Source organism: Pan troglodytes, chromosome 15 (genome assembly GCF_028858775.2).
Source record: "Pan troglodytes isolate AG18354 chromosome 15, NHGRI_mPanTro3-v2.0_pri, whole genome shotgun sequence".
Taxonomy (NCBI): domain Eukaryota; kingdom Metazoa; phylum Chordata; class Mammalia; order Primates; family Hominidae; genus Pan; species Pan troglodytes.
The window spans coordinates 101,201,831-101,215,962 of record NC_072413.2 but is presented as its reverse complement, the minus strand read 5'-3'; the positions used below and the strand labels follow the sequence as shown (position 1 = coordinate 101,215,962).

The 14,132-nt window shown below is 48.9% G+C and overlaps 1 long non-coding RNA gene across 1 annotated transcript; it reads left to right on the top strand.

Moving 5' to 3' along the window:
- The first annotated feature begins 11,661 nt into the window (after positions 1–11,661).
- Positions 11,662–13,558, top strand: LOC134808411 (uncharacterized). The gene is made up of 2 exons (XR_010151304.1): positions 11,662–12,403; positions 12,510–13,558. It is a non-coding gene; the product is annotated as an uncharacterized LOC134808411 (long non-coding RNA).
- The last annotated feature ends 574 nt before the right edge of the window (positions 13,559–14,132 follow it).

Genomic DNA, 14,132 nt, shown 5'->3' with positions numbered 1-14,132 from the left:
TTCTCTTCAGTCAAGTTTTTTCTCTTTTTAATATATAACTATAATATATAAAAATAACTAGTTGACCCTCTATATCCATGGGTTCCACATTTGTGGATTCAACCAATCAAGGATGGGAAATATTTGAAAAAACTCTAGCCTGGCCAACATAGCAACTTCATCTATACAAATAATTTAAAAATTAGCTGGGTGTGGTGGCGCATGTCTGTAGTCCCAGCTACTCAGGAGGCTGACACGAGAGGATTGCTTGAGTCCAAGTGTTCCAGGCTACAGTAAGCTGTGATCACACCACTGCACTTCAGCCTGGGCCACAGAGAGACACCCTGTCTCCAAAAAAAAAAAGAAAAGAAAAGATAAAGTACGTAGAAAAAAATTGTGCTGAACATGTACAGAGATTTTTTTCCTTGTCATTATTCCCTAAACAAGATAACAAGTATTTCCATAGCATTTACAATGTATTAGGTACCATAAGTAATCTAGAGGTTATTTAAAGTGTATAGGAGGGGCTGGGCGTGGTGGCTCACGCCTGTAATCCCAGCACTTTGGGAGGCTGAGGTGGGTGGATCACTTGAGGTCAGGAGTTCGAGACCAGCCTGGCCAACATGGTGAAACCCTGTCTCTACTAAAAATACAAAAATTAGCCAGGCATGGTGGTGCATGCCTGTAATCCTAACTACTCGGGAGGCTGAAGTAGGAGAGTCGCTTGAACCCAGGAGGCGGAGGCTGCAGTGAGCCGAGATTGCACCACTGCACTCCAGCCTGGGTAACAGAGTGAGACTCTGTGTCGAAAAATAAAATAAAGCATACAGGAGGATGTATATAGGTTATATGCAAATATTGAAACCGCCTTTGCAAAATTATGACTGAGTCAATGAAAGAGGTCCAACTTAAAGGACTCCATCTTGCCTCCAACCTCCAAGCTATCCTTATTCATTCCTGGGTGTAGGCTGAACTAACTTTGGGAGAAACTTAGTTCATAGTTTATAGTTTAAAACAAAGATAACAGCCTCCCAGGCTCAAGTGAGTCTCGTGCCTCAGGCTCCCAAGTAGCTGGGATTATAGGCATGCACCACTGTGCCCAGCTAATTTTTTTTTTTTTTTGTATTTTTAGTAGAGTTTCACTGTGGGTTTCACTATGTTGCCCAGGCTGGTCTCAAACTCCTGGCCTCAAGTGATCCACCCGCCTCAGCCTCCCAAATTACTGGGATTACAGGCATGAGCCACTGTGCCCAGCCTATACTGATAAATTTAATTTGCCTAAAGTTTTTCTTTTTAAATTTAATTTACCTAAAGTTTTTCTTTTCTTTTCTTTTCTTTTTTGAGTCAGAGTCTCACTCTGTCAACCAGGCTGGAGTGCAATGGCACAATCTTTGGCTCACTGCAACCTCCACCTCCCGGGTTCAAGCAATTCTCCTGCCTCAGCCTCCCAAGTAGCTGGGATTACAGGCACCCGCAACCACGCCCGGTTAATTTTTGTATTTTTAGTAGAGACAGGGTTTCACCATATTGGCCAGGCTGGTCTCTTGGCCAGGTTGAACTCCTGACCTTGTGATCCGCCAGCCTCAGCCTCCCAAAATGCTGGGATTACAGGCATGAGCCACCACGCCCGGCCTAAAGTTTTTCTTTTACCAGACGTGAGCATCTGTGGATTTTGGTAACTATGGGAGGTTCTGCAACCAATGGTTTACAGATACCGAGGGAGGAGTGTATAAATACTTCCCAGAAAAGAAATAACATATTTGGTCTTCATTCTGGCTCCTGACCCAAGAGTATCTAAAACCCTTGGAATTTCCTGAATGATAGGGATGAGAAGAGCATCTTTTGATATTCACATAAACTAAATGTAAAATCCCAAGCCCCTCAACTGACTGAACAGACCCCTTCTTGGCCAAGGAGACCCCAGAGAAACTAAAAACTGAGTTTCCTGCCAGGAGGGGACGGACCTCCTTCAAACCTCTCCCTTTTGCAGTTTAGATAGAACCGACTAGTGCTAATGTTAAAACAGAGATCATAAGATTCGAAGAGCAGACTGTTTGTGCAATAACAGACCAAATTACAAACAGGACCGAAGGTCTTGCAAAACAAGGATGAGGTCACTCCTGCAGGCCATCAATCTTGCTAACTAGGTCATTTTTGACCTGGTATACGGTGGCTGACTCTGACACAGCATCCTCATCTTACCTTAAACATTCCTTTCTGCTAACTCTGTTTTTAGACAAAGTTTTGTTCCTTCAACCAACTGCAAATTAAAGAATCTCCGAATGCTCCTGTGCCTTATAACATCCCCACCCTGACACCGCTTGAAAATATCCTGCCTTTCCAGGCTGCGCCAACCTATACCTTCCATGTGTTGATTTATGTCTTCGCCGGTAACTGCTGCCTCCCTGAAATGTATTAAACCAAACTGTAATCCGACTACCTTGGGACAGTTACTCAAAGCTTCCTGGGTTTGTGTTTGCTCCCGGCTGTGGTCACTCATATTGGCTCAGAATAAATCCCTGCAAAACATTTTACAGAGTTTAGTTTTTACATTAACATTTATAACACGCCCCTTTCAGCCATAGCTGAATTTCTGTTAACAAGAGGACTGGTGGCTGAAGCCCCTAGGTAGCTGCAGGCTGGGGGCTGCAGAGGAGGCCCCCATGTGATTAGAGGGCTGGAAGCTTCAGTCCTACCTGACCTCCAGGGAGAGGAGAGGGCTGGGGTTGAGTTAAGCACTGATGGTCAGTAAGTTAATCATGCCCATGTACATAATGGAAACTCCATGAAAACCCTAAACGGAGGGGTTTGGAGAGCACATCCATGTGTCAGGAGGGCGGTGCACCTGACTCCATGGGGACAGAAGCCCCTGCCATAGGGACCTGCAGACCTCACCCTATGTACTTCTTCATCTGACTGTCCAGTTGCAGCCTTCTAATGAACTGGTCAATGTAAGTGTACCCCTGAGTTTTGTGAGCCCTACAGCAAATGACTGAACCTGGGGAGGGGCCGTGGGAACCCTTGATTTATAGCCAGTTGGTCAGAGTATGGGAGGACCAATGGTGGTAGGTGTCTGTAATCCCAGCTATGCGGGAGGCTGAGGCAGGGGAATCGCTTGAACCCAGGAGGCCAAGGTTGCAGTGAGCCAAGATCGTGCCACTGCACCCCAGCCTGGGTGACAGAGCAAGACTCAGTTTTAAAAAACAAACAAACAAAAAAATGAGAGGCTGAGACGTGCACTTGGCTTCTGAACTGGGGGTGGTCTGGTGGGACTGAGCCGTTAATCTGTAGGGTCTGTGTTACCTCCCAGGAGTTCATGTCCAAATTGAATTGCAGGTCACCCAGTTGGCGTGCGGAGAGGTGGATGATCGGTTGGTGTGGGACATCCCCCCCCTCATTTAGTGTCAGAAATGTGAGAAATAGTTTGTCTTTAATAGATAAGACAGTACATTAAACATGGCTGAAGAGAGAGATGAAATGAACATTATTCAGAGTCGTGAATACTCCTGGGCCTGGTTTTCATCATAAACCACCCTGTACCCGCAGAGCTAAGAGCTCTTCATGCTGCCCTGAAGGCTTCGGACTCTCATAGAGTGTCTTACATTGATAGTTGGCTCACTTGAGCCTGTTATTATTATTATTTTGAGGCCTTTAAAACCATTAAGTGAGCCAACCCCACAGTTCTTCTGACTATTGCTTCAATGCTTTTAAAGTACTCCCCTCACCCCCGCCCCGGCTGGGTGTGGCGGCTCATGCCTGTAATCCCAGCACTTTGGGAGGCCGAGGCAAGCAGATCACTTGAGGTCAGGAGTTCGAGACCAGCCTGGCCAAAATGGTGAAACCCCATCTCTGCTAAAAAATTAGCTGGGCATGGTGGTGGGTGCCTGTACTCCCAGCTACTCGGGAGGCTGAGACAGGAGAATCGCTTGAATCTGGGAGGCGGAGGTTGCAGTGAGCCAAGATCGTGCCACTGCTCTCCAGCCTGGGCGACAAGAGTGAGACTCTGTCATAAATAAATAATAAAATAAAATAAAAAGTACCCCTCTACCACATGGACCCAGGCCTCACTTCCCAACGTGCATATCGTCATCTGCCCTGGGAGCCGTGGCAGCTGTCCTGCAGGCCAAGGCTCAGCACCTGCTCACTCCCCCCAGCAACAGGGTCCTGACAGTGGGGCTGCAGGGTGTGTGCTCTCCTGCCCTGAGCTTCTGCCTTTTAGGGCCACTTCTGTACTCTCTAAATTCGGATCCCCTCCACAAGCAGAATCTATGATGTGGGCCATAGGCCGGTGTGCCAGTAGTTTAGTTTTGGAAGTGGTTTAGGGGTCAGGAATGGGGGCCTCTTGTTCAAATGTCACTTACTTAAAGGGGGCTTCCCTTACCAACTGTTGTAGGTAGAACCATATCCCCTCAAAATTCATACGTTGAGTTCCCAGCCCTCAGTACCTCGGAATGTGACCTTATTTGGAAACAGGGTCGTTGCAGATGTCATTAGTTAAGATGGGGTCATACTGGAGTGGTTGGGCCCCTCATCCACTATAACTGGCGTCCTTGTAAAACGGGGAATTTGGACACCGACATGCACGCAGGGAGAACAGCACATGAAGACGGAGGCAGGGATGGCAGAGACATGTCCACCAGCCAGGAGCCAGACACTGCCGGCGAATCACACGCAGCTGGGAGGGGCCCGGACCGGATCTTTCCTCCCAACTCCCAGAAGGAACCACCCCTACTGATACCTGGATCTCAGACATCTGGCCTTCAGAACTGGGAGATAATCATTTCTGTTGAAGCCACCAAGGCTGTGGCACTTTGTAAACGCCTCCCCAGGAAGCAAATACATAGACCTACAAAAAAAAAAAAAAAAAATGCTACCACAAAGCCATCCCTTGCTGTCCTGCCTTGTTCCTTTTTCCTTGACAGCACTTCTCATCACCTGAAATGAGATTATTGATTTGTTGATTGCTTCCCCCATTGCCAGGTAACTCCTACGAGGGTGGGACTGCACATGGCTCGCTGCTGCGTCTGCAGCGTCTAGCACAGCGCCTACCACATGGTGGGTATTACATGACTGCAATTCTATTACAGTGCTTGCTTTGAAATGTAAATTCGGCTGGGTGCGGTGGCTCATACCTGTAATCCCAGCACTTTGTGAGGCCGAAGCAGGTGGATCACAAGGTCAGGAATTTGAGACCAGCCTGACCAACATGGTGAAACCTCATCTCTATTAAAAATATAAAAATTAGCCGGTGTGGTGGTGTGCGCCTGTAGTCCCAGCTATTTGGGAGGCTGAGGCAGAAGAATCACTTGAACCCCAGAGGTGGAGGTTGCAGTGAGCTGAGATCATGCCACTGTACTCCAGCCTGGGTGACAGAATGAGATTCCATCTCAAAAAAAAAAAAAAGAAAATGTAAATTCGTTCGAACGCATTTGGACAATTAGGGAACAATGTGAGCACAACATGAATTTTGCAATTGCTTATGTGTGATTGTCTGTAGGAAACACCAGGTGAACACCGGAAACACCCCCAGTGGAACTGAGGTGCACAGGAATGCACACAGTGCATGTGCACACACCTCAGAATCCGCCAGCGGCCTCAGTTTCCCGCTGGGTTGTGAGCCATACCCATTGAGCATTAGTCCAGTTTCACACTGCTATAAAGAACTACATAAGACTGTGTACTTTATAAAGAAAAGAGGTCTAATTGACTCACAGTTCCAAATGGCTGGGAAGGACTCAGGAAACTTATAATCATGTAGGAAGGTGAAGGGGAAGCAAGGCATGTCTTACATGGTGGCAGGAGAGAGACAGTGGGGTGGAACAGAGTCTCTTTCTGTAGCCCAGGCTGGAGTGCAGTGGCACGATCTTGGCTTACTGCAATCTCTGCCTCTGGGGTCCTGGTTCAAGCAATTCTCCTGCCTCAGCCTCCCGAGTAGCTGGGACTATAGGCGCACACCACCACACCTGGCTAATTTTTGTATTTTTAGTAGAGACGGGGTTTCACCATATTGGTCAGACTGGTCTCAAACTCCTGACCTCATGATCTGCCCGCGTCGGCCTCCCAAAGTGCTGGGATTACAGGCGTGAGCAACTGCGCCTGGCCAGTGCCATACTCTTAAACCGTCAGATCTCGTGAGAACTCACTCGCTATCAGAAGAGCAGCAAGGGGGAAATCCACCACCATGATCCAATCACCTCTCACCCGGTCCCTTCCCTGACACATTCGGATTACAATTCGAGATGAGATTTGGGTGGCAACACAGAGCCAAACCATGTTTTCTCCAGGGACCCAGGGGACCCTGTTCCCCGCTTCGGGCATCTCACAGGCTACACCCCTTCCTCCATCTACTCCACAAGCAAACTTCAGGCCTTCAAATAAAGTGCCATGCTCACTGTAGTATTGATGTATTCCTCAACAATTTAGCATGTAAAACCCTTCTACCCTCTTTATTAGGTTCCTATCACTTAAAAAAATTGTGTCACTGATGGGGTGTTTTGAGTGTCCTTCCCCAACCTCGTTTTTTCCTTGTAAGTCCTGTGGTTTTTATTGTGCAATTGTGCATAGCCCAGTGAATTTTAGGAATGTGTTTGTTGCATCATAGCCAAGTTGATATATCTGATCTGTTGAGTGACTGAACCAATGCTCGTCTTCCTGAATTAAACCCTAATTTAGGCTGGTATATATATATTTTTAATATATATATATATATATATTTTTTTTTTTTTTTAAGACAGAGTCTCCCTCTGTCACCCAGGCTGGAATGCAGTGGCATGATCTTGGCTCACTGCAACCTCCACCTCCTGAGCTCAAGTGATTCTCATGTCTCAGCCTCCCAAGTAGCCAGGATTACAGGCACCTGCCACCACGTCCAGATAATTTTTGTATTTTTGGTAGAGATGGGGTTTCACCATGTTGGCCATGCTGGTCTCGAACTCCTGACCTCAAGTGATCCATCTGCCTTGGCCTCCCAAAGTGCTGGGATTACAGTCGTGAGCCACCATACCCAGGCTGCCTGGTCTATTTTTCTAATATTCTAATGAAATGAATTTGCTAATTGCTTGTTGAGGCTCTTTACAGCTGAAAAGCTTACAGCATAACATGGAACAATGTAGTGTTAATGTAAGGAGAGGAAAGACCCAGTAAGTGACAGCCTCCTTCCTCCTGCCCAAGACCCAACCAGTCCAGAGATAACACGACAAACGGGACTCAAGAACATGCACACGAAAGCGCCAGCTTTGTCACAGATCACGTCTGGGCTGGAGCAGGTAACTTTGGTGGCTGCACCATGGATCTTCTTATTCCTACATCGCAGATTTGGTCTCACTGACCAGAGTTAGGCAGCCCCAGTGGGAGTTCCTGTTTTGGGAAGTCAGGGACCGCGAACAGAGGGACCGGCTGGAGCCGCGGCAGAGGAACATAAATTGTGAAGATTTCATGGACATTTATCAGTTCCCAAATAATACTTTTATAATTTCTTATGCCTGTCTTTACTTTAATCTCTTAATCCTGTTATCTTCGTAAGCTGAGGATGTATGTCACCTCAGTACCACTGTGATAATTGTGTTAACTGTACAAGTTGATTATAAAATATGTGTGTTTGAACAATATGAAATTAGTGCACCTTGAAAAAGAACATAATAACAGCGATTTTTAGGGAACAAGGAAAGACAAACATAAGGTCTGACTGCCTGCAGGGTCGGGCAAAAAGAGCCATATTTTTCTTCTTGCAGAGAGCCTATAAATGGACTTGCAAGTAGGGAAGATATCACTAAATTCTTTTCCTAGCAAGGAATATTAATATTAATACCCTGGGAAAGGAATGAGTTCCTGGGGGGAGATCTATAAACGGCCACTCTGGGAATGTCTGTCTTATGCGGTTGAGATAAGGACTGAGATACACCCTGGTCTCCTGCAGTACCCTCAGGCTTACTAGGGTTAGGAAACTCCACCCTGGTAAATTTGTGGTCAGACCAGTTCTCTGCTCTTGCACCCTGTTTTCTGTTGTTTAAGATGTTTATCAAGACAGTATGTGCACTGCTGAACATAGACCCTTATCAGTAGTTCTGCTTTTGCCCTTTGTCCTGTTCCCTCAGAAGCATGTGATCTTTGTACCTACTCCCTGTTCTTACACCCCCTCCCCTTTTGAAACCCTTAATAAAAACTTGCTGGTCTGAGACTCAGGCAGGCATCACAGTCCTACTGATATGTGATGTCACCCCCAGAGGCCCAGCTGTAAAATTCTTCTCTTTGTACTGTCCCTCTATGTTTCTCAGCTGGCTGACACTTACAGAAAATAGAAAGAACTTACGTTGAAATATTGGTGGCGAGTTCCCTCTTGAATTTCATCACAGGGAACTGCAGGTCAGAACGTGAGCTTCCTGCAGGCAGCAAGTGCCACCCATATCCCAGGGGCTCCTCTGTCCCTATCTCCTGACCTCATCTTACTCCACAGGCCTGGTTGGGCCGGGAAGCCTTGGACTCCTCTCTGAGCCTTTGGCCCTATGCCAGAGAGAATCCCTCTGCCCTCCAGGTCTCTTCCCAATTGGGAGGAAACTGGGGTCTTAGTGCCTCTGGGCATGGGGAGGGAATGGAATTCCTGGGAAATAAGCAGCTGCTACTGGCGTCAGCAGGGAGTGACTGCAGAGACTTCTGGGAGGACCAGACAGAGGCCCGCTCTGGGAACACTGGAAATGCCACAACCATGCTGAGGAGTTTCTGCCAGTGGGCACAACAGTGTAGAAAAAACAGTGTAGACAAATGGCACAACAGTGTAGACAAACGGGATGGAACCACCACAAGACAAGTGGTTATTTCCTTCCCAACAACAAAGTAGGTCAGGTAACTTGAAAAATCTTTTGAGGCTAGACATTCTGAATTAAATATTACAAAATCCATTCTTGCATAGATACAACTGGGGGAAAAAAGGAAATCTTCCAAACAACAAAGCTGCTGGAAACGTACGTGGCCACTGACGCTGATGCAGCTGCTGCCCCAGAGGAATTCCTCGTCTCAGGAGCCCTGAGCTCTGGCTGTAAAGGAGACTAGGACTTCCGCACAGGTGTGCATCCTAGAAGGGCCATATATATATATACTCAGTGAAAAGGTGAATTCATTTTGCGACCATCAGCAAGCAGAGGTGAGAAAGAAATTTTTCTACCCAGGGCTCTCACTAAGACAAACAATAAAAGTGTCTCCCCTAAGATTTGTGACAGGTTCCCCATCCTCTTGTGTGTTTGGATTTAAACTGAACATCATTTTTTTTGAGGCCCTGGAACCAACAAGCTAAGAAATCAATATTAAGTGCCCAGGCTGAAAGATGCTTATAGGGCCACACAGCAATGGAAGCCAGCTGCTCTGGAGAGGTCCGCCTTCCCTCGAGGCCAAGAGCAAGCCAGAACAACCTCATTTTCAGGCTGTAAGATTAGCAGATAGAAGATATAACATAAATATTATTTAAAAACAATGAGTTACTAAATAAAAATACTGGCTTGGGCTCAGCACGGTGGCTTATGCATGCCCAGGGAGGAGGATCACTTGAGCCCAGGAGTTGAAGACCAGCCTGAGCAACATAGCAAGACCCCCTCTCTGCAAAAAAAAAAAAAAGGGTTTTAAAAATTACCAGGCTGATTACATTAAAGGCGTTGAACAAAAATAAACAAAAACTGACAGGGTGCATTGGCAAATGTAATCTCACTTTCTTGGGAGGCTGAGGCAGGAGGATCACCTGAACCCAGCAGTTCAAGGCTGCAGTGAGCTATGATCCTGTCACTGAACTTTAGTCTGGGTGATGGATTGAGGCCCCGTCTCAAAAACAAAACAAAACTAACTTTTGTAGAATACCCTAGCACCCAAGGTCAGAAGGAACAGGAACTGATATGGGTTTCAGTCTGTCTTCTCGGGGCGGCAGGTGCTCCTGAAGTTCCCTTCCTCGTGGCCTACCCTGTGGACACGACTCCAGCATCAGACCCGGAGACTCCCCACAAGTTCCCCATTAGATCCATCTTGCTTGAGTTCCACTTGGAATATTCGACCTGGAAAAGGCAGGTGCGGTGCCTCACGAAGCCCACTGGACGCAGCTGACCCTTCCACATTTCTCCCAGACACGCTCTCTGTCCCTCTAGGGTCACTGCCTCAGGAGCTGAGCATTTCTAGACAAGTCAGGTGAAGGGACTGTCATGGCTGCCACTTTACACCATAGATGTGTGAGTGTACACATGTGTGTATATATATGTCCGTATCCTCAACGAGGGCCAAAGTATCCAGTTTCTAACTCTAAGTGTGTTCTTAAATGAACTAGGTACAGGACAGAAAAAGACTGAAGCCTGCCTTGGGTTTGTGGTGAACTGCTGTATTAGTCCGTTTTCATGTGCTATAAAGAACTGCCTGAGACTGGGTAATTTATAAGGGAAAGAGGTTTAATTGACTCACAGTTCAGCATGGCTGGGGAGGCCTCAGGAAACTTACAATCATGGCGGAAGGCAAAGGGAAAGCAAGGGACCTTCTCCACAAGGCAGCAAGGAGAGGTGCTGAGCAATGGGAAGAGCCCCTTATAAAGCCATCAGATCTCGTGAGAACTCACTATCACGAGAACAGAATGGGGAAAACCGCCCCCATGATTCAATGACCTCCATCTGGTCTCCCCCTTGACACGTGGGGATTATGGGGATTACAATTCCAGACGAGATTTGGGTGGGGACACAAAACCTAACCAGATCACTTGCTTAAGGGAAGCTTTGTCTACTCTAAACCAGATTGCAGAGGTCTTTTGTTTGTCCCCCTTGGGGTTTTTCACCAAGGGGCCCTGGGCCTTTGGGTTGAGCTGGGTGGGCCTTTCCCTGTACAGGCGGAGGAAGCAAGTGCAAGGTGAGCGGTGGGAGAACCTGCAAGCCCCCTGCTCCCAGAGGAAGGGGAGGCGGGCTTCAGGGGAGAGTCCATATGGGCGCCCAGAAACTGGAAACTGCGTCCCTGAAGGCTGCAAGCCCTCTGGGCAGTTCGGGTCACCCCGGCTGAAGAAGGGCGTTGAAGACACATGGAAAAGGTGGTGGGAGAGGACTGAGTTGAAACCCAGGCCCCGAGTGGAAGAGCCTGCTGGAGGCCACAGGAGCCCGTTCCCCAACCTGAAGCCCTGGAGACGGCCCGGCTTGAGAGGGCGAGGGCCCACAGTGGGGACCCAACTCCCTTCTTCGTTCCCATCTGCCCTGGGGTCCGACGGGAAGCAGGGACGGGGAGCTGGTGGGGGGACCCCCGCGCTCTCCGGGCGACCCTCTGCAGCCTCTGCTTTGCCCCGTCTGTCATCTTCTCCAGACCCGGCGACCCCGTTCTCCCCCTCGCCCCCCATTCCCCGGGACCGTCCTTCTTAACAGCGCCCTTCACCCCGCCCGGCCCGCGAGGTAGTCCTCAGCAGGGGACAAAGTCCGGACGTGGCGCCCCCAGAAGGAGCGCGGAGAGCCCCTGGGACCCAGTCCCGCCAGGTACGCATCAGGGGCGGAGCTGGACTCGGGGGGCGGGGCTGGGGAGAGGGTGGCCCCTGCACACTAGTCCCCTCCCCTCGACCCCGCAGCCCCGCGGCGCGTTTCCTGAGGCGCCCCCGCCACGTCCCGCGAGTCTCTGCCAAGTTCCCGCGCGGGTGCGCCCCGGTCGCGCCCTCCCTGCGCCCGCCCAGGCCTGGGGAGCTCTGTGGGTGGAAGCCGGCGCCCCCTGGGGGCACCCGGGCGTGGCGAGGGCCTCGGCGGTGGGGAGGCCTCTGCGGGGCGGCGGTCGGGAGCGAGGCCACGGGGCGCCAGGTGCAGCCTGCGGGACGTCCAGTGCCAGCGCAGGAGCCGGGCGAGGCCGTGGCCTCCAGGGTTCCTGGGCGGAGGACAAGGCGCGCAGCCGCGTTGGCGCGAGTTTTAAATCGGTGCCTTCTCAGCTTTGCAAACTCTTATCAATTGCTGCATGCCAGAGGAAGTTTTTAAAAAATGGCCCCCAGCTCTATTGCGGTGTAATTGATGGATAGAAATTGTATTTATTTAAGGTGAACAGCTGGATGATGTGATGGAGGCACGCAGGGTGGAGGGGTTACCACAGTCTAGGTACTCTACACATCCAGAGCCTCCCACAGTTGACAAATGGATTTTCCTAATCAGTTTCGTCGTGTTTTGTACTTAAGTTGAGGATTCCACACCGTGTGGTACTTTCAGAAGAGATGTAGTGGTGAATAAATCGCAACGGTAAGGGGAGCAGACCTGGACATCTGATACTTGATCAGCAATTCACCTTGCCTGAAAATGTTTTGACTTTGTTTCATGTTCCAAGTGCCGAAATGATCACACGCCTCGTTAGAAGTTGAACGTTACTCTTTTCTTCAAATGCAGGTTGTGATGTTTTCCTAATTAGGTATTGAGAATTACCATTGGTATTTGGAATTACATTGCGGAGCATTTAGGTAAATTCCTTGAGTTTTTCCACAGTATTTCATCTCACTTACAGTACAGATTTCAATATAGACACATTGTATTTCATGCTTTTTTTCTTTTTTTTTTTTCCCCCAGGAACCGTTCTCGCTATGTTGCCCAGGCTGGTCTTGAACTCCTCAGCTGAAATGAGCCTCCCACCTCGGCCTCCCAAAGTGCTGGGATTACAGGCGTCCCCTCTGCCCCAGTACTGTTTCCTCTCCCCAGCCCAGCCCCCACAGCTGCCTGCCCTGGCCTCACTCCCTGGCCTCCCCCATCCCAGCCTCTGGGTCCCTGAGTCAGTCCCTGGGGCTGTCTGCCTTCTAGGGGAGCCTCTGGTGTGGACCAGAAAGTAACCTAATCCCTTCCAGGCCCACCCTGGAAACAAAGGGATTTGTCCACTAGCCTGGTGGTGAGAACCATGTGGCCCTCTGTCTCTGGCAGAGAGGACTCCAGGATCAAGGGCAGGTAAAAGGAGGAGCCTCCTGGGGAGCTTCAGAAGGAGGGTCCCAAGTCCCTCCTGCCCCACTTCTGTGCCTGGGTCACTCACACCCCTGCCTGACTCTAGCCCCCCTTCTCCAGGGGTCTCCACAACATGTGAATCATGCCCAGCGTCTTCCATTACACCCTTGATAAAGTCCTCTCCTCACCAGGACCTCTGTCATTTTACCTCATGGTTTTGAAATAATTTTTGGTCTTCTTAGCAGTTTAAAAATATTGTTTTGTTTTTTTTCCCTGAGTTTGGAGCATTCCTGTTACTAATTACATTTTTTTTTGACAGGTGTACACTACTACACCCAGCTAATTTGTTTTGTTTTGTTTTGTTTTGGTAGAGATAGGATCTTGCTATGGTACCCAGGCTGGTCTTCAACTCCTGGGCTCAAGCAGTCCTCCTGCATTGGCCTCCCAAAGTGCTGGAATTACAGGCATGAGGCAGCACGCCCAGCCCTAATTACTTCTATTACGCCAAATTCCTTGTGTGGAATTCCTGTGCTTTGCACACAAATTGCCAGGTTGGCCCCGAAGGGGAAAAAGGTGGATCCCATTTTCCCATCTTCTATGCCTACGTGGCTGACAAATCTCCCGAATCCTACAGGAGCTGTCATTGATCTTTGTCCTCTATTCGCTGAAATAAAGTTCACCATGGATTTCTGCTGCTTTTATTCATCGTCAGTCCACACATAGGGACAAATTACTGTGCTCTCATTAGAAAGCCATTTGCTAAGTGAGAACTCCAGGGAGGCCAGGCCTGAAGGAGAGCTTGCTGTCAGTCATTTCGATCAGGGATGGGGCAGAGTCCATTGTCACAGGTGGAGCTGCCCAGCCATTCCCCGCCCCTAGGAAGTCTGGGCTGACTGGGGGAGGGGGTGCTTAGAAGGGGACCCCTGGGGGTTGAGGTCTCTTTGCTGCGTATTTCCCTGTTATCAGTGTCGAAGTTAAATACAGAGATGAATCCTCGAAATTAAAATGTTTTATTTGGGGAAAGAAGTGTAATTTGTGGATATCTGTAGCCTGAGTGGTCTTTAGGATGTCCAAAGAATGAAGAAAGGCTGGAGGTTTTATCAAGAGGAGAAATATGACTACTGCTCTTTGAGAAAGTTCATTGGCACTGGTGAGTTTGGGGAGCTGGCAAGCTCCGACTGGTGAGTGAGGGCAGAGGGTAAAACGAGTCATGTCAGCAGGTTGTTTAGTAGGCATTAGGTAAACTGGTTTCAGGTGGCA